Source organism: Scyliorhinus torazame, chromosome 15 (genome assembly GCF_047496885.1).
Source record: "Scyliorhinus torazame isolate Kashiwa2021f chromosome 15, sScyTor2.1, whole genome shotgun sequence".
Lineage (NCBI taxonomy): Eukaryota > Metazoa > Chordata > Chondrichthyes > Carcharhiniformes > Scyliorhinidae > Scyliorhinus > Scyliorhinus torazame.
In genome coordinates this window covers 61110177-61129822 of record NC_092721.1, presented here as the reverse complement: position 1 = coordinate 61129822, position 19646 = coordinate 61110177, and positions in this window count along the sequence as shown.

Here is a 19646-nt window from a genome sequence, read left to right as displayed (position 1 = left end):
GGGTGGTCGGTGGTGTGGGAGGTGAGGGTGGTTGGTGGTGTGGGAGATGAGGGTGGTCGGTGGTGTGGGAGGTGAGGGTGGTCGGTGGTGTGGGAGGTGAGAGTGGTCGGTGGTGTGTGAGGTGAGGGTGGTTGGTGGTGTGGGAGGTGAGGGTGATCGGTGGTGTGGGAGGGGAGGGTGGTCGGTGGTGTGGGAGGTGAGTGTGGTCGGTGGTGTGGGAGGTGAGGGTGGTTGGTGGTGTGGGAGATGAGGGTGGTCGGTGGTGTGGGAGGTGAGGGTGGTTGGTGGTGTGGGAGGTGAGGGTGGTCGGTGGTGTGGGAGGTGAGGGTGGTTGGTGGTGTGGGAGGTGAGGGTGGTCGGTGGTGTGGGAGGTGAGGGTGGTCGGTGGTGTGGGAGGTGAGGGTGGTCGGTGGCGTGGGAGGTGAGTGTGGTCGCTGGTGTGGGAGGTGAGGGTGGTCGGTGGTGTGGGAGGTGAGGGTGGTCGGTGGTGTGGGAGGTGAGTGTGGTCGGTGGTGTGGGAGGTGAGGGTGGTCGGTGGTGTGGGAGGTGAGGGTGGTCGGTGGTGTGGGCGATGAGGGTGGACGGTGGTGTGGGAGATGAGGGTGTCCGATGGTGTGGGAGGTGAGGGTGGTCGGTGGTGTGGGAGGTGAGGGTGGCCGGTGGTGTGGGAGTTGAGGGTGGTCGGTGGTGTGGGAGGTGAGGGTGTCCGGTGGTGTGGGAGGTGAGGGTGGTCGGTGGTGTGGGAGGTGAGAGTGGTCGGTGGTGTGGGAGGTGAGGGTGGTTGGTGGTGTGGGAGGTGAGGGTGATCGGTGGTGTGGGAGGGGAGGGTGGTCGGTGGTGTGGGAGGTGAGGGTGGTCGGTGGTGTGGGAGGTGAGGGTGGTTGGTGGTGTGGGAGATGAGGGTGGTCGGTGGTGTGGGAGGTGAGGGTGGTCGGTGGTGTGGGAGGTGAGGGTGGTCGGTGGTGTGGGAGGTGAGGGTGGTGGGTGGTGTGGGAGGTGAGGGTGGTCGGTGGTGTGGGAGGTGAGGGTGGTCGGTGGTGTGGGAGGTGAGGGTGGTCGGTGGTGTGGGAGGTGAGTGTGGTCGGTGGTGTGGGAGGTGAGTGTGGTCGCTGGTGTGGGAGGTGAGGGTGGTCGGTGGTGTGGGAGGTGAGGGTGGTCGGTGGTGTGGGAGGTGAGTGTGGTCGGTGGTGTGGGAGGTGAGGGTGGTCGGTGGTGTGGGAGGTGAGGGTGGTCGGTGGTGTGGGCGATGAGGGTGGACGGTGGTGTGGGAGATGAGGGTGTCCGATGGTGTGGGAGGTGAGGGTGGTCGGTGGTGTGGGAGGTGAGGGTGGCCGGTGGTGTGGGAGGTGAGGGTGGTCGGTGGTGTGGGAGGTGAGGGTGTCCGGTGGTGTGGGAGGTGAGGGTGGTCGGTGGTGTGGGAGGTGAGTGTGTTCGGTGGTGTGGGAGGTGAGGGTGGTTGGTGGTGTGGGAGGTGAGGGTGGTCGGTGGTGTGGGAAGTGAGGGTGGTCGGTGGTGTGGGCGATGAGGGTGGACGGTGGTGTGGGAGATGAGGGTGTCCGATGGTGTGGGAGGTGAGGGTGGTCGGTGGTGTGGGAGGTGAGGGTGGTCGGTGGTGTGGGAGGTGAGGGTGGTCGGTGGTGTGGGAGGTGAGGGTGTCCGGTGGTGTGGGAGGTGAGGGTGGTCGGTGGTGTGGGAGGTGAGTGTGTTCGGTGGTGTGAGAGGTGAGGGTGGTTGGTGGTGTGGGAGGTGAGGGTGGTCGGTGGTGTGGGAGGTGAGGGTGGTCGGTGGTGTGGGAGATGAGGGTGGTCGGTGGTGTGGGAAATGAGGGTGTCCGGTCGTGTGGGAGGTGAGTGTGTTCGGTGGTGTGGGAGGTGAGGGTGGTCGGTGGTGTGGGAGGTGAGGGTGGTCGGTGGTGTGGGAGGTGAGGGTGGTCGGTGGTGTGGGAGGTGAGGGTGGTCGGTGGTGTGGGAGGTGAGGGTGGTCGGTGGTGTGGGAGGTGAGGGTGGTCGGTGGTGTGGGAGGTGAAGGTGGTCGGTGGTGTGGGAGGTGTAGCGCACAAAGACTCCATGAGACGAATATAGTGAAGTCGATGAGGCTTTATTAAGCGTGTCAGTTCCCCAGCAGCCCGATAGTAAACTGGCCTGCGGGGAAAGACACCGGCTTCTTATACTTCGCCTTCAGGGCGGAGCTTGAGGTCAACGGCCAACCAGGACCCGGGATCTGTCAGCCAATGACATTAGGGCTTCCAGTCCCACATGACCCCCAATACATACTACCACAGGAGGTGAGGGTGGTCGGTGGTGTGGGAGGTGAGGGTGGTCGGTGGTGTGGGAGGTGAGGGTGGTCGGTGGTGTGGGAGGTGAGGGTGTCCGGTGGTGTGGGAGCTGAGGGTGTCCGGTGGTGTGGGAGGTGAGTGTGTTCGGTGGTGTGGGAGGTGAGTGTGTTCGGTGGTGTGGGAGGTGATGGTGGTTGGTGGTGTGGGAGGTGAGGGTGGTCGGTGGTGTGGGAGGTGAGGGTGGTCAGTGGTGTGGGAGGTGTAGCGCACAAAGACTCCATGAGACGAATATAGTGAAGTCAATGAGGCTTTATTAAGCGTGTCTGTTCCCCAGCAGCCCGATAGTAAACTGGCCTGCGGGGAAAGACACCGGCTTCTTATACTTCGCCTTCAGGGCGGAGCGTGAGGTCAACGGCCAACCAGGACCCGGGATCTGTCAGCCAATGACATTAGGGCTTCCAGTTCCACATGACCCCCAATACATACTACCACAGGAGGTGAGGGTGGTCGGTGGTGTGGGAGGTGACGGTGGTCGGTGGTGTGGGAGGTGAGGGTGGTCGGTGGTGTGGGAGGTGAGGGTGTCCGGTGGTGTGGGAGGTGAGGGTGTCCGGTGGTGTGGGAGGTGAGGGTGGTCGGTGGTGTGGGAGGTGAGGGTGTCCGGTGGTGTGGGAGGTGAGGGTGGTCGGTGGTGTGGGAGGTGAGGGTGTCCGGTGGTGTGGGAGGTGAGGGTGTCCGGTGGTGTGGGAGGAGAGGGTGTCCGGTGGTGTGGGAGGTGAGGGTGTCCAGTGGTGTGGGAGGTGAGGGTGTCCGGTGGTGTGGGAGGTGAGGGTGGTCGGTAGTGTGGGAGGTGAGGGTAGCCGGTGGTGTGGGAGGTGAGGGTGGTCGGTGGTGTGGGAGGTGAGGGTGGTCGGTGGTGTGGGAGGTGAGGGTGGTCGGTGGTGTGGGAGGTGAGGGTGGTCGGTGGTGTGGGAGGTGAGGGTGTCCGGTGGTGTGGGAGGTGAGTGTGTTCGGTGGTGTGGGAGGTGAGGGTGGTCGGTGGTTTGGGAGGTGAGGGTGGTCGGTGGTGTGGGAGATGAGGGCGTCCGGTGGTGTGGGAGGTGAGTGTGTTCGGTGGTCTGGGAGGTGAGGGTGCTCGGTGGTGTGGGAGGTGAGGGTGCTCGGTGGTGTGGGAGGTGTGGGTGGTCGGTGGTGTGGGAGGTGAGGTCGGTGGTGTGGGAGGTGAGGGTGGTCGGTGGTGTGGGACATGAGGGTGGTTGGTGGTGTGGGAGGTGAGGGTGGTCGGTGGTGTGGGAGGTGAGGGTGGTCGGTGGTGTGGGAGGTGAGGGTAGTCGGTGGTGTGGGAGGTGAGGGTGCTCGGTGGTGTGGGAGGTGAGGGTGGTCGGTGGTGTGGGAGGTGAGGGTGTCCGGTGGTGTGGGAGGTGAGGGTGGTCGGTGGTGTGGGAGGTGAGGGTGGTCGGTGGTGTGGGAGGTGAGGGTGGTTGGTGGTGTGGGAGGTGAGGGTGTCCGGTCGTGTGGGAGGTGAGTGTGTTCGCTGGTGTGTGAGGTGAGGGTGGTCGGTGGTGTGGGAGGTGAGGGTGGTCGGTGGTGTGGGAGGTGAGGGTGGTCGGCGGTGTGGGAGATGAGGGTGGTCGGCGGTGTGGGAGATGAGGGTGGTCGGTGGTGTGGGAAATGAGGGTGTCCGGTCGTGTGGGAGGTGAGTGTGTTCGGTGGTGTGGGAGGTGAGGGTGGTCGGTGGTGTGGGAGGTGAGGGTGGTCGGTGGTGTGGGAGGTGAGGGTGGTCGGTGGTGTGGGAGGTGAGGGTGGTCGGTGGTGTGGGAGGTGAGGGTAGTCGGTGGTATGGGAGGTGAGTGTGGTCGGTGGTGTGGGAGGTGAGGGTGGTCGGTGGTGTGGGAGGTGAGGGTGGTCGGTGGTGTGGGAGGTGTAGCGCACAAAGACTCCATGAGACGAATATAGTGAAGTCGATGAGGCTTTATTAAGCGTGTCTGTTCCCCAGCAGCCCGATAGTAAACTGGCCTGCGGGGAAAAACACCGGCTTCTTATACTTCGCCTTCAGGGCGGAGCTTGAGGTCAACGGCCAACCAGGACCCGGGATCTGTCAGCCAATGACATTAGGGCTTCCAGTCCCACATGACCCCCAATACATACTACCACAGGAGGTGAGGGTGGTCGGTGGTGTGGGAGGTGAGGGTGGTCGGTGGTGTGGGAGGTGAGGCTGGTCGGTGGTGTGGGAGGTGAGGGTGTCCGGTGGTGTGGGAGGTGAGGGTGTCCGGTGGTGTGGGAGGTGAGTGTGTTCGGTGGAGTGGGAGGTGAGTGTGTTCGGTGGTGTGGGAGGTGAGGGTGGTTGGTGGTGTGGGAGGTGAGGGTGGTCGGTGGTGTGGGAGGTGAGGGTGGTCGGTGGTGTGGGAGGTGTAGCGCACAAAGACTCCATGAGACGAATATAGTGAAGTCGATGAGGCTTTATTAAGCGTGTCTGTTCCCCAGCAGCCCGATAGTAAACTGGCCTGCGGTGAAAGACACCGGCTTCTTATACTTCGCCTTCAGGGCGGAGATTGAGGTCAACGGCCAACCAGGACCCGGGATCTGTCAGCCAATGACATTAGGGCTTCCAGTCCCACATGACCCCCAATACATACTACCACAGGAGGTGAGGGTGGTCAGTGGTGTGGGAGGTGAGGGTGGTCGGTGGTGTGGGAGGTGAGGGTGTCCGGTGGTGTGGGAGGTGAGGGTGGTCGGTGGTGTGGGAGGTGAGGGTGTCCGGTGGTGTGGGAGGTGAGGGTGTCCGGTGGTGTGGGAGGTGAGGGTGTCCGGTGGTGTGGGAGGTGAGGGTGGTCGGTGGTGTGGGAGGTGAGGGTAGTCGGTGGTGTGGGAGGTGAGGGTGGTCGGTGGTGTGGGAGGTGAGGGTAGTCGGTGGTGTGGGAGGTGAGGGTAGTCGGTGGTGTGGGAGGTGAGGGTGGTCGGTGGTGTGGGAGGTGTGGGTGGTCGGTGGTGTGGGAGGTGAGGGTGGTCGGTGGTGTGGGAGGTGAGGGTGGTCGGTGGTGTGGGAGGTGAGGGTGGTCGGTGGTGTGGGAGGTGAGGGTGGTCGGTGGTGTGGGAGGTGAGGGTAGTCGGTGGTGTGGGAGGTGAGGGTGGTCGGTGGTGTGGGAGGTGAGGGTGGTCGGTGGTGTGGGAGGTGAGGGTAGTCGGTGGTGTGGGAGGTGAGGGTGGTCGGTGGTGTGGGAGGTGTGGGTGGTCGGTGGTGTGGGAGGTGAGGTCGGTGGTGTGGGAGGTGAGGGTGGTCGGTGGTGTGGGAGGTGAGGGTGTCCGGTGGTGTGGGAGGTGAGGGTAGTCGGTGGTGTGGGAGGTGAGGGTGGTCGGTGGTGTGGGAGGTGAGTGTGTTCGGTGGTGTGGGAGGTGAGGGTGGTCGGTGGTGTGGGAGGTGAGTGTGTTCGGTGGTGTGGGAGGTGAGGGTGGTCGGTGGTGTGGGAGGTGAGGGTGGTCGGTGGTGTGGGAGGTGAGTGTGTTCGGTGGTGTGGGAGGTGAGGGTGGTCGGTGGTGTGGGAGGTGAGGGTGGTCGGTGGTGTGGGAGGTGAGGGTGGTCGGTGGTGTGGGAGGTGAGGGTGGTCGGTGGTGTGGGAGGTGAGTGTGTTCGGTGGTGTGGGAGGTGAGGGTGGTCGGTGGTGTGGGAGGTGAGGGTGGTCGGTGGTGTGGGAGGTGAGGGTGGTCGGTGGTGTGGGAGGTGAGGGTGGTCGGTGGTGTGGGAGATGAGGGTGTCCGATGGTGTGGGAGGTGAGGGTGGTCGGTGGTGTGGGAGGTGAGGGTGGTCGGTGGTGTGGGAGGTGAGGGTGGTCGGTGGTGTGGGAGATGAGGGTGGTCGGTGGTGTGGGAGGTGAGGGTGGTCGGTGGTGGGGGAGGTGAGTGTGGTCGGTGGTGTGGGAGGTGAGGGTGGTCGGTGGTGTGGGAGGTGAGTGTGTTCGGTGGTGTGGGAGGTGAGGGTGGTCGGTGGTGTGGGAGGTGAGTGTGTTCGGTGGTGTGGGAGGTGAGGGTGGTCGGTGGTGTGGGAGGTGAGTGTGTTCGGTGGTGTGGGAGGTGAGGGTGGTCGGTGGTGTGGGAGGTGAGGGTGGTCGGTGGTGTGGGAGGTGAGGGTGGTCGGTGGTGTGGGAGGTGAGGGTGGTCGGTGGTGTGGGAGGTGAGGGTGGTCGGTGGTGTGGGAGATGAGGGTGGTCGGTGGTGTGGGAGGTGAGGGTGGTCGGTGGTGGGGGAGGTGAGTGTGGTCGGTGGTGTGGGAGGTGAGGGTGGTCGGTGGTGTGGGAGGTGAGGGTGGTCGGTGGTGTGGGAGGTGAGGGTGGTCGGTGGTGTGGGAGGTGAGGGTGGTCGGTGGTGTGGGAGGTGAGGGTGGTCGGTGGTGTGGGAGGTGAGTGTGTTCGGTGGTGTGGGAGGTGAGGGTGGTCGGTGGTGTGGGAGGTGAGTGTGTTCGGTGGTGTGGGAGGTGAGGGTGGTCGGTGGTGTGGGAGGTGAGGGTGGTCGGTGGTGTGGGAGGTGAGTGTGTTCGGTGGTGTGGGAGGTGAGGGTGGTCGGTGGTGTGGGAGGTGAGTGTGTTCGGTGGTGTGGGAGGTGAGGGTGGTCGGTGGTGTGGGAGGTGAGGGTGGTCGGTGGTGTGGGAGGTGAGGGTGGTGGGTGGTGTGGGAGGTGAGGGTGGTCGGTGGTGTGGGAGGTGAGGGTGGTCGGTGGTGTGGGAGGTGAGTGTGTTCGGTGGTGTGGGAGGTGTGGGTAGTCGGTGGTCAGAGGAGCACCAAGAGATCAAAGACGAAACAAATCGACCAGAAAGGACTCCAGAAGCGGAGCACCAAGGAATCAAAGAGGAATCAAATCAACCACAAATGACTGATGTCACCAAGATCAATGCAACATCAGATCATTCACATATACCTCAAGTCAAAAAGCTCAATGAAACATCAGGCACCACAAAGGACACTGATACCAATAACTCAAATTATCCACGAGGAACAGTCATTGAGCACAACGCAAACAACAAGAAGAACAACAACAACAATGAAACAACAACCTGCACAATATGGTACAACCCTGCACATGAAGGAAAATGTTACAGAACAGTCCAAAACAATGGCAAGAGTTCAAACAGACCATGGGCATTGTTCATACAAAACAAATGTCATGACAATGAATTTCATAAGTTCTAATTTGCTCCAAGACAAAGAAGCAACACAATGTCTAAGGCAGATGACAATCGATACCACAAGCACAGAAAAATGTCCACGTCAGTCAACATAAGTGGTTCGACCATTCGAATACCTGCTGATGACTTCTTGGTATGTTAACACACCACGATTGATTGTTTTTTTTCCCCTCAAGTGTCGCTTAATGAAGCGATATTTTGGGACACCATGACCAACAATTAGCTAGTCATGGCACGCAACTATCAACACATCAATGTCACCAATGCAACTTCTAAGGTCATCAAGATCAAGAGGGTGACTTTAAAGCCCGAAATCATGAACATTTTGTATATATATATATATATATATATATCTATTTGCTGTGTACATAAGTCAAAAATATCACGTGAGAGAACATAGTTCTGTCAACCATTTTTCTTATTACCACACTAGAAATTAAAAAAAGGGGAGATGTAATGATATGTAGACATATAACCAATGGGTAATCAGAACACCCAGCTGTGACACCACCACCAGAGGGCATCACACGACCACTATAAAACACAACACACACAGGCTCTCGCTCGCACTCACCCAGCAGAGACTGGAGGAACAACAGGGGTGTAGCATAGATCTCAGTCACACCACCACATGTGGCTTAGATACAGTTCATATAGCTAGTCAGGTTTACTGTGTTACTGGAGTTAGATCAGCAGAGTGTCGAACTCATTTAGGAGCTTTGTTAATTGTTCAATAAATACTTTAAACTTACCTCGAAGTCAGGAATATTCTTCAGCATCGTCTACAGCAAGTAGCAACATATGTTACTCAAATAACATAACAATACAGGACATACATCATCTTGGATCAGTTGAAGTTCCTTTTCTGGGAGGAGGGGAAGCCCCAATTGTCACAGGTGCAACAGTAAATTTTGATTCCGGCCTTGGGTGACTGTCTGTGTGGAGTTGGCAGTTTCTGTCACAGTCCAAAGATCATAGAATTTACAGTGCAGAAGGAGGCCATTCGGCCCATCGAGTCTGCACCGGCTCTTGGAAAGAGCACCCTACCCAAGGTCAACACCTCCACCCTATCCCCATAACCCAGTAAACCACACCCAACACTAAGGGCAATTTTGGACACTAAGGGCAATTTATCATGGCCAATCCACCTAACCTGCACATCTTTGGACTGTGGGAGGAAACCGGAGCACCCGGAGGAAACCCACGCACATACGGGGAGGATGTGCAGACTCCGCACAGACAGTGACCCAAGCCGGAATCGAACCTGGGACCCTGGAGCTGTGAAGCAATTGTACTATCCACAATGCTACCGTGCTGCCCATAAGATGTGCAAGTTAGCTGGATTGGCCATGCTAAACAAATTGTGCCTTAGTATCCAAAGATATGCAGTTTAAGTGGGGATAGGGCAGTGGAGTGGGCCTAGGTAGGGTTCCCTTTTGGAGGGTCGGTGCAGACTTGATGGGCCAAATGGCCTCCATCTGCATTGGAGGGATTCAATGGTTTCTAATCAATCCCAAAGAATTAGCTTTTTAAAAACATGTCCCTGCACCGTTTGGAGGGATGCAAAAAAAAAAATCAAGTTTTTCTTTATCTTCTGGTCGGCTCTCTTCTTCAGAGTTTCCAAGTTGTCCCCTGGATTTCTGATTCTTTTGGAATGTGAGAGTATTTATGGGAGAGACTAGTCGTAGGGCACACGGTTTTAAAATAAGAGGCTGCATTCACCGTTTCTGAGACTAAGTGCTGACGCCGGGGCAGGTTTTGTGGGCTTCCACCACAGGAGAACTGACGCCGCACCTGGACAAGTTCAGCGACTATCAAGGAGCTAGCACCGGTACCACGTGGAACACAGTCGAGTCCAATCAGAAACAGTGCCGGATTCACCATTGACACTCAGGAGGCTGACAAGCTGCAGCCGCATATACACACTTCACTCCAAGGTGGCAGCGAGGAGAGTAGCACCACGCTTCACGGATACCGGGCTGGAGACCCTCCTGGACGCCGTGGAGGAGAGGTGGGCCACCTTGTATCCCTGCCTGGGAAGGAGGCTGCCAGCCACTGCTGTTCGCTGTGCCTGGGCGCAGACGGCAGAGGTGATCAGCGCCACCAGTAACACTATCCAGACCGGCCGGCTGTGCCGGAAGAAACTGCATGACTCCCTCAGGGCGGCCAGGGTGCCTAGGCAGCACTGTGTCCCTGGCACCAACCCCATCCCAAACACACATGGCCCCTTCTCCACCAGGAGGTTGGCGGAACCCCCACCCTGGGCCACATGACAGCAACCATACCAGCCGCCATCCATCAGCTGCCCACCCCCTGGGCTACATGCATCAGACTGTCTAACAGTGTCATTTTCCCACCCCCCCAGGAGAAGGTCGCCCATAACTGCCGGGAGCAGGAGAAAGCTGTAGGGGGACCGCCAGACCAGCGGCCCCTCACCTTGGCAGAGCAGCGGGCCCTCAGAAAGGGAGGTCGCCAGGGTGGCGGTCGGTCATTTAGTTTTGGTTCCCTGTGACACGTGTGTCAACCCCCCACAACACCACCCCACCACCATCACTCCACCTCCAACCCCCACCCTCCTCACCCCCACCCTCACCCCCTCACCACCGTCACCTCCACCTCCGCCCCAACTCTCCCCCCCGGCCCGTGGTCTAATCATGCATCTTGTCTTGTATCTTGCAGGACCTGTTGGTGATGGGGCGGGCTCATCTGGTGCCCCCCACCCAGCCAGTGACACAATCAGAGCCTCATCCCCCATGTACCATAAGAAGGTTAAGAGGAGACTTAATAGAGGCATACAAAATGATCAAGGGGTGAGATAGGGTGGACAGTGAGAGCCTTCTCCCGCGGATGGAAATGGCTGGCACGAGGGGACATAGCTTTAAACTGAGGGGTAATAGATATAGGACAGAGGTCAGGGGTAGGTTCTTTACGCAAAGAGTGGTGAGGCCGTGGAATGCCCTACCTGCAACAGTAGTGAACTCGCCAACATTGAGGGCATTTAAAAGTTTATTGGATAAGCATATGGATAATAATGGCATAGTGCAGGTTAGATGGCTTTTGTTTCAGTGCAACATCGTGGGCTGAAGGGTCTGTACTGCCCTGTATCGTTCTATGTTCTATGTTCTATGTACCGACCAGCGAAAAGGAAACCGACATGGATGGAAGCAATATTCATCCTGTGCCCCAAGACATCCTGGAGCGCGAATCCGGGGATGACACTGATGTCCCGTCACAGCTGTCTCCAATACCCCCTACCATCACAGAGATAGTCACCTCAGTTGGTGAAGAAAGAGGCTCCTGGGACACCCTCATGTGGGCAATACACAGTTGCCCCGGTACATTAGGTGGAGGTAGGAACTCCCGAGGGGACGTATGGTCAGAGGGAGGGCCGACCCCAGGGACTAGCTGCCATCCAGAGGGTTTCGGGTTTTTAGCTATTGGTCAGCATGTCCAAGGCCTGTGCAGGTGGTGGCCAAGGTCCAGGTCAGAATTGCCCTCTCACAGGCAGCCAAGTGTCAGATTCATCTAGACATTGCAGCGGTGCTTCTGAGCGTGGCCCAGTCACAGCGGGCCATGGCTGAGAACGTTGGCAGTGTTGCTCAGGCGCTAACGAACATGGCGCAGCTACAGAGGGAGGAGGCCCAGTCACTGGCTGATGTGGCACAGACCGTGGAGGTGGTGGCACATTCGCAGTGTGCTGTGGTGCAGTCTCAGATGAAGAAGGTCCACTCCCTGTGCTTCATGGCTGTGGGCATGCCGACCCTTGTCGAGACCTGAGCTGGTCCCAGGACTGGCCCCCGGTGGTGGGGGTGCCTCAGACGGTGGCGCCGCTCTCACCCCGTCCCATGGAGTAGCCCGGGGGCCCTTGGGCACCCCGAGGGAGGAGGACGTGATGGAGTCCATGCCGGTGACACTTGAAGTGGAGGTGCCGGAGCACCGCAGCACCTCGGACTCCCACCCCCAGCTATTCCTGGCACATCTGGTGGGGAACAGGGTGGCATCATGCGTCTGGGTCACCCGAGCAGCAGTCGGGCCCTTTGAGGCCTGGCTGCTCCAGACGACGGCCGCCAACGGGGACCCAGGTTGCAGGGCACGGGTCACAGCAGGCCGCCTCCACTCCTGATGTACCGTCTGGGGATCCAACTAGGCGTAGTGTTAGGGCCTATAAGGCCAGAAAGTTGGACACTAGTTAAGTTGGCAGGGGTGCAGGGCACAGTTAGTGATAGGTGCTAGGACACTTATATGTATATATTTGTTCACATTAAACACCTGTTCACACTGTTACAACCTACAAAAGCATGAGGGTAGCCAGGGAAAGGGTTGGCCCATTGAAGGATAGGCAAGGGAATCTATGTGTGGAGTCAGAGGAAATGGGTGAGGTACTAAATGAATACTTTGCATCAGTATTCACCAAAGAGAAGGAATTGGTAGATGTTGAGTCTGGAGAAGGGTGGGTAGATAGCCTGGGTCACATTGTGATCCAAAAAGACGAGGTGTTGGGCGTCTTGAAAAATATTAAGGTAGATAAGTCCCCAGGGCCTGGTGGGATCTAGCCCAGAATACTGAAGGAGGCTAGAGAGGAAATTGCTGAGGCCTTAACAGAAATCTTTGGATCCTCACTGTCTTCAGGTGATGTCCCGAAGGACTGGAGAATAGCCAATGTTGTTCCTCTGTTTAAGAAGGGTAGCAAGGATAATCCAGGGAACTACAGGCCGGTGAGCCTTACGTCAGTGGTAGGGAAATTACTGGAGAGAATTCTGCGAGACAGGATCTACTCCCATTTGGAAGCAAATGGACGTATTAGTGAGAGGCAGCACGGTTTTGTGAAGGGGAGGTCGTGTCTCACTAACTTGATAGAGTTTTTCGAGGAGGTCACAAAGATGATTGATGCAGGTGGGGCAGTGGATGTTGTCTATATGGACTTCAGTAAGGCCTTTGACAAGGTCCCTCATGGTCAACTAGTACAAAAGGTGAAGTCACACGGGATCAGGGGTGAACTGGCAAGGTGGATACAGAACTGGCTAGGCCATAGAAGGCAGAGGGTAGCAATGGAAGGATGCTTTTCTAATTGGAGGGCTGTGACTAGTGGTTGCCGCAGGGATCAGTGCTGGGACCTTTGCTGTTTGTCGTATATATAAATCATTTGGAGGAAAATGTAACTGGTCTGATTAGTAAGTTTGCAGACGACACAAAGGTTGGTGGAATTGCGGATAGCGATGAGGACTGTCAGACGATACAGCAGGATTTAGATTGTTTGGAGACTTGGGCGGAGAGATGGCAGATGGAGTTTAATCCGGACAAATGTGAGGTAATGCATTTTGGAAGGTCTAATGCAGGTAGGGAATATACAGTGATTGGTAGAACCCTCAAGAGTATTGACAGTCAGAGAGATCTAGGTGTACAGGTCCACAGGTCACTGAACGGGGCAACACAGGTGGAGAAGGTAGTCAAGAAGGCATACGGCATGCTTGCCTTCATTGGCCGGGGCATTGAGTATAAGAATTGGCAAATCATGTTGTAGCTGTATAGCACCTTAGTTAGGCCACACTTGGAGTATAGTGTTCAATTCTGGTCGCCACACTACCAGAAGGATGTGGAGGCTTTAGAGAGGGTGCAGAAGAGATTTACCAGAATGTTGCCTGGTATGAAGGGCATTAGCTATGAGGAGCGGTTGAATAAACTCGGTTTGTTCTCACTGGAACAACGGAGGTTGAGGGGCGACCTGATAGAGGTCTACAAAATTATGAGGGGCATAGACAGAGTGGATAGTCAGAGGCTTTTCCCCAGGGTAGAGGGGTCAATTACTAGGGGGCAAAGGTTTAAGATGCGAGGGGCAAGGTTTAGAGGAGATGTACGAGGCAAGGTTTTTTTTTCAGAGGGTAGTGGGTGCCTGGAACTCGCTACCGGAGGAGGTGGTGGAAGCAGGGACGATAGTGACATTTAAGGGGCATCTTGACAAATACATGAATAGGATGGGAATAGAGGGATACGGACCCAGGAAGTGTAGAAGATTATAGTTTAGTCAGGCAGCATGGCCGGCACGGGCTTGGAGGGCCGAAGGGCCTGTTCACGTGCTGTACTTTTCTTTGTTCTTTGTTGTTTTTGCCTCGGTGTTTGGTCAGATCTATGTCGGGGTGGGCTGGTCTGAGCTGGCCAGTGAGGGCGCGCTGTGGTGGAGGGGATGATGGGAATGGTGGTGGTGGTGGGGGTGAATGGGCGGACGTTATGAGTGGGCAGGGTTCCCCACCCACGACCGTCTCCACCACCGCCACCCAAGGAATGCGATGGCACCGTGTGATGGAATGTCCATTCCCCTGGATAGTCCCCACCTCCTCCCCATCGGTGAACTTGGAGGTGATCAGAGCATCCCATGTGCGTTGGCCCTGGTGCACATGTTATGCGGCCTCCCGTGCCTGCCCAGGCTCCATGTCCTGCCCATCCTCATCCTCCCCGCATCCTCCTCCTCTAGCACGTCGCTCCTCTGCTGTGCGATGGTGTGGAGGAAGCAGCAGGCCGCCACGATGCGGGCGACCCACCCAGCATCATACTGGATGGCCCCTTCAAAACAGTCCAGGCACCTGAACTGCATCTTCAGAAGGCCAAAGCACCGCTCGATCACGCCCCTGGTCGCTGCATGGGCATGGTTGTAGTGAGTCTCTGCATCTGTCTGTGGCCATCGGTTGGGTGTCATCAACCACGACCACAGCAGATAGCCCCTGTCGCCCAGGAGCTAAACCTCAGCCGGGGGGGAGGGCGTCTCGAAGATGCCAGGAATTGTCGACTTTCCAGGATGAAGCCATCGTGCACTCTGCCAGGGTATCGGGCGCAGACGTGCACAATGCGCAGCTGATGGTCACATATCAGCTGCACGTTCATTGAGTGGAACCCCTTTCCATTTGTAAAGGGCAGCCTGTCATCTACATATATCATAGAATTTACAGTGCAGAAGGAGGCCATTCGGCCCATCGAGTCTGCACCGGCTCTTGGAAAGAGCACCCCACCAAGGTCAACACCTCCACCCTAACCCCACCCAACACCAAGGGCAATTTTGACACTAAGGGCAATTTATCATGGCCAATCCACCTAACCTGCACATCTTTGGACTGTGGGAGGAAACCGGAGCACCCGGAGGAAACCCACACACACGCGGGGAGGATGTGCAGACTCCGCACAGGCGGTGACCCAAGCCGGAATCGAACCTGGGACCCTGGAGCTGTGAAGCAATTGTGCTATCCACAATGCTACCGTGGCTGCCCTCAAAGGGCAGCCGCGGTAGGCTGCACCGCTCGTGCTCCTAGGGCAACGTGCATCCTGTCGATCACCCCCTGGACTGGGGCTTCTCGGTGATGGCGGCAAACCCCACTGCCCAGGCATCCTGGTCCACATTGAAATGGATGTATTGTGCTGACCGGACATATCGGGCCTCCGTGATGGCGCGGACACACCTGTGTACTGAGCTCTGTGAGATCCCGGACAGGTCACCACTCAAGGAATAGAAGGACCCCGTGGTTTATAGGTGCAGGGCGACCGTCACCTTGACATTGACCGGGAGCTGGTGTCCTCCCCAATTCCCCGCGGAGCCAGGTGTGCCATGATCTGGCAGATATGTTGCTCTGTCTCCCTGCTCAGCCGGAGTCTTCACGGCAGGCCTGGTCCAGCAGGTCCTCGAATGGCAGGTGCTGGCACTACACACGAGGCCTCATAGAATCATAGAAGTTTACAGCATGGAAACAGGCCCTTCGGCCCAACCAGTCCATGCCGCCCACTTTATACCATTAAGCTAGTCCCAGTTGCCCGCACTTGGCCCATAACCCTCTATACCCATCTTACCCATGTAACTATCTAAATGCTTTTTAAAAGACACAATTGTACCCGCCTCTACTACTACCTCTGGCAGCCCATTCCAGACACTCACTACCCTCTGAGTGAAGAAATTGCCCCTCTGGGCCCTTCTGAATCTCTCCCCTCTCACCTTAAACCTATGCCCTCTAGTTTTAGACTCCCCTACCTTTGGGAAAAGATGTTGACTATCTACCTTATCTATGCTCCTCATTATTTTATAGACCTCTATAAGATCACCCCTAAGCCTCCTACGCTCCAGGGAAAAAAGTCCCAGTCTATCCAGCCTCTCCTTATAACTCAAACCATCAAGTCCCGGCAACATCCTAGTAAATCTTTTCTGCACTCTTTCCAGTTTAATAATATCCTTTCTATAATAGGGTGACTAGAACTGCACACAGTATTCCAAGTGTGGCCATACCAATGTCATGTACAACTTCAACAAGACGTCCCAACTCCTGTATTCAATGTTCTGACCAATGAAACCAAGCATGCCGAATGCCTTCTTCACCACCTTGTCCACCTGCGACTCCACCTTCAAGGAGCTATGAACCTGTACTCCTAGATCTTTTTGTTCTATAACTCTCCCCAACGCCATACCATTAACTGAGTAGGTCCTGGCCTGATTCGATCTGCCAAAATGCATCACCTCACATTTATCTAAATTAAACTCCATCTGCCATTCGTCGGCCCACTGGCCTAATTGATCAAGATCCCGTTGCAATCCTAGATAACCTTCTTCACTATCCACTGTGCCACCAATCTTGGTGTCATCTGCAAACTTACTAACCATGCCTCCTAAATTCTCATCCAAATCATTAATATAAATCACAAATAACAGTGGACCCAGCACCGATCCCTGAGGCACACCACTGGTCACAGGCCTCCAGTTTGAAAAACAACCCTCTACAACCACCCTCTGCCTTCTGTCGTCCAGCCAATTTTGAATCCAATTGGCAACTTGACCCTGGATCCCGTGAGCTTTAACCTTCTGCAACAACCTACCATGCGGTACCTTGTCAAAGGCTTTGCTAAAGTCCATGTAGACAACGTCTACTGCACTGCCCTCATCTACCTTCTTGGTCACCCCCTCAAAAAACTCAATCAAATTTGTGAGACATGATTTTCCACGCACAAAGCCATGCTGACTGCCCCGAATCAGTCCTTGCCTCTCTAAATGCTTGTAGATCCTGTCTCTCAGAATACCTTCTAGCAACTTACCTACTACAGACGTTAGGCTCACCGGTCTGTAGTTCCCAGGCTTTTCCCTGCTGCCATTCTTAAACAAGGGCACAACATTCGCCACTCTCCAATCTTCAGGCACCTCACCTGTGGCTGCCGATGATTCAAATATCTCTGTTAGGAGACCCGCAATTTCCTCCCTAGCCTCCCACAACATCCTGGGATACATTTCATCAGGTCCCGGGGATTTATCTACCTTGATGCGCTTTAAGACTTCCAGCACCTCCTCCTCTGTAATATGCACACTTCTCAAGACATCATTATTTATTTCCCTTGGTTTCCTAACATCCATGCCTTTCTCCACCGTGAATACCGATGAGAAATATTCATTCAGGATCTCACCCAACTCTTGTGGCTCTGCACATAGATGTCCTTGTTGATCCTTAAGAGGCCCGACTCTGTCCCTAGTTACTCTTTTCCCCTTTATGTATCTGTAGAATCTCTTTGGATTTTCCCTTGCATTATTTGCCAAAGCAATTTCATGTCCCCTTTTTGCCCTCCTGATTTCCCTCTTAACTCTATTTCGACAATCTCTATACTCTTCAAGGGATCCACTTGATCCCAGTTGCTTATGTACGTCATATGCCTCCTTCTTCTTTTTGACCAGAGTCTCAATATCTCGAGTCATCCAGGGTTCCCTACTTCTATCAGCCTTGCCCTTCACTCTAAAGGGAATGTGCTTACCCTGCACCCTGGTTAACACATTTTTAAAAGCCTCCCATTTACCAGCCGTCCCTTTGCCTGCTAACAGTCTCCCCCATCTACCTCTGCAAGTTCCTGTCTGATACCATCAAAATTGGCCTTGCCCCAATTAAGAATTTTAACTCTTGGGCCAGACCTATCATTCTCCATAGCTATCTTGAAACTAATGGAGTTATGGTCACTTGTCCCAAAGTGATCCCTCACTAGCACTTCTGTCACTTGCCCTTCCTTATTTCCCAAGACGAGGTCAAGTTTTGCCCCCTCTCTAGTCGGTCCATCCACATACTGAATGAGAAATTCCTCCTGAATACACTCAACAAATTTCCCTCCATCCAAGCCCCTAATGCTATGGCTGTCCCAGTCAATGTTGGGAAAGTTAAAGTCCCCTACTACTACCACCCTATTATTCTTGCAGCTATCTGTAATCTCCTTACATATTTGCTCCTCAATTTCCCGCTGACTATTTGGGGGCCTGTAGTACAGTCCTACCAAGGTGATCTCTCCCTTCTTATTTTTCAGTTCCACCCATATAGACTCAGTGGGCGAACCCTCGGATATATCCCCTCTAAGTACTGCCGTGATGTTCTCCCTAATCAAAAGCGCCACTCCCCCTCCTCTCTTACCTCCTGTTCTATCCTTTCTATAGCATCTGTACCCCGGAACATTGAGCTGCCAGTCCTGCCCCTCCCTTAGCCATGTTTCAGTCATAGCTATAATATCCCAGTCCCATGTGCCCGTCCATGCCCTGAGTTCATCCGCTTTGCCCGTCAGGCCCCTTGCATTGAAATAAATGCAGTTTAATGTAGACCTTCCTTGCTCTCTGCCCTGCTTTCTCTGATGATGCTTTACACACTCCCTTCCTGCCTTTTGTTTCTGTCCCCACTGACTTCCTACATCGGTTCCCATCCCCCTGGCACATTAGTTTAAACCCTCCCCAACTGCACTAGCAAACACCCCCCCGAGAACATTGGTTCCGGTCCCACCCAGATGCAGACCGTCCGATTTGTACAGGTCCCACCTCCCCAGAACCGGTCCCAATGTCCCAGGAATTTGAAACCCTCCCTCTTGCACCATCTCTCAAGCCACGTATTCATCCTAGCTATCCTGTCATTCCTACTCTGACTATCACGTGGCAGTGGTAGCAATCCTGAGATTACTACCTTTGAGGTCCTACTTTTTAGTTTAACTCCTAACTCCCTAAATTCAGCTTGTAGTACCTCATCCCGTTTTTTACCTATATCGTTGGTGCCTATATGCACCACGACAGCTGGCTGTTCACCCTCCCCCTCCAGAATGCCCTGCAGCCGCTCCGAGACATCCTTGACCCTTGCACCAGGGAGGCAACATACCAACCTGGATTCTCGTTTGCGTCCGCAGAAACGCCTGTCTATTCCCCTTACAATTGAATCCCCTATCACTATAGCTCTGCCACTCTTTTTCCCGCCCTTCTGTGCAGCAGAGCCAGCCACGGTGCCATGAACCTGGCTGCTGCCACCTTCCCCTGGTGAGCCGTCTCCCCCAACAGTTTCCAAAACGGTAAATCTGTTTTGGAGGGAGATGACCGCAGGAGATCCCTGCACTGCCTTCCTACTCTTCCTCTGTCTGTTGGTCAACCTTTCCCTATCTGCCTCAGTAATTTTAATCTGCGGTGTGACCAACTCACTGAATGTGCTATCCACAACTTCCTCAGCATCGCGGATGCTCCAAAGTGAGTCCATCCGCAGCTCCAGAGCCGTCAAGCGGTCTAACAGGAGCTGCAGTTGGACACACTTCTTGCAGATGAATGAGCCAGGGACACCAGAAGGGTCACTGACTTGCCACATCTCACAAGAGGAGCATGACACGGGTCTGAGCTCTCCTGCCATGACTTAAACCTGAAGTTAAATTTGAACTACACTACACAGCTAAGAGAAAGTCAAAGAGAGAGAAATCACTTACCAGTTACGAGCCAATCACTTACCTGCTGGCTGTGATGTAATTGCTCCCGAGACTCCCTCACAGGTCTGCTTCTCTGCACCTCCTTAAGATGAGCACCAAATTCCCTTAACTAGTTAATTAATTTACTTAATTAATTTGATTTTTTTTTTATCACTCCCCTCTTACCCAAACTCAGCCTTACCCAAACTCAGATACACTCTGTTTGCCTCCAGCACTCTGTTTCTATAGGCACTTCAGCCACACCCTTTGTATCCTTCCTGATTTACAGTCAGCCAATAGGCCTGCTCCCGAGACTGATCTCCCGAAACGAACAGCTGACCTGCAAGGTAAGGAAGTTGTTAAGCAGTACTTACCTCACCCACGGCGCAACCTTTTAAACTGACCCTCTGCCTCACAGCTCCCGCGCTTTTTGAAACTCCCGCGCTGTTTCCAAGGTCCCGGCTCTCTCTCTCTCCCGAACAGCTGACCTGCAAGGTA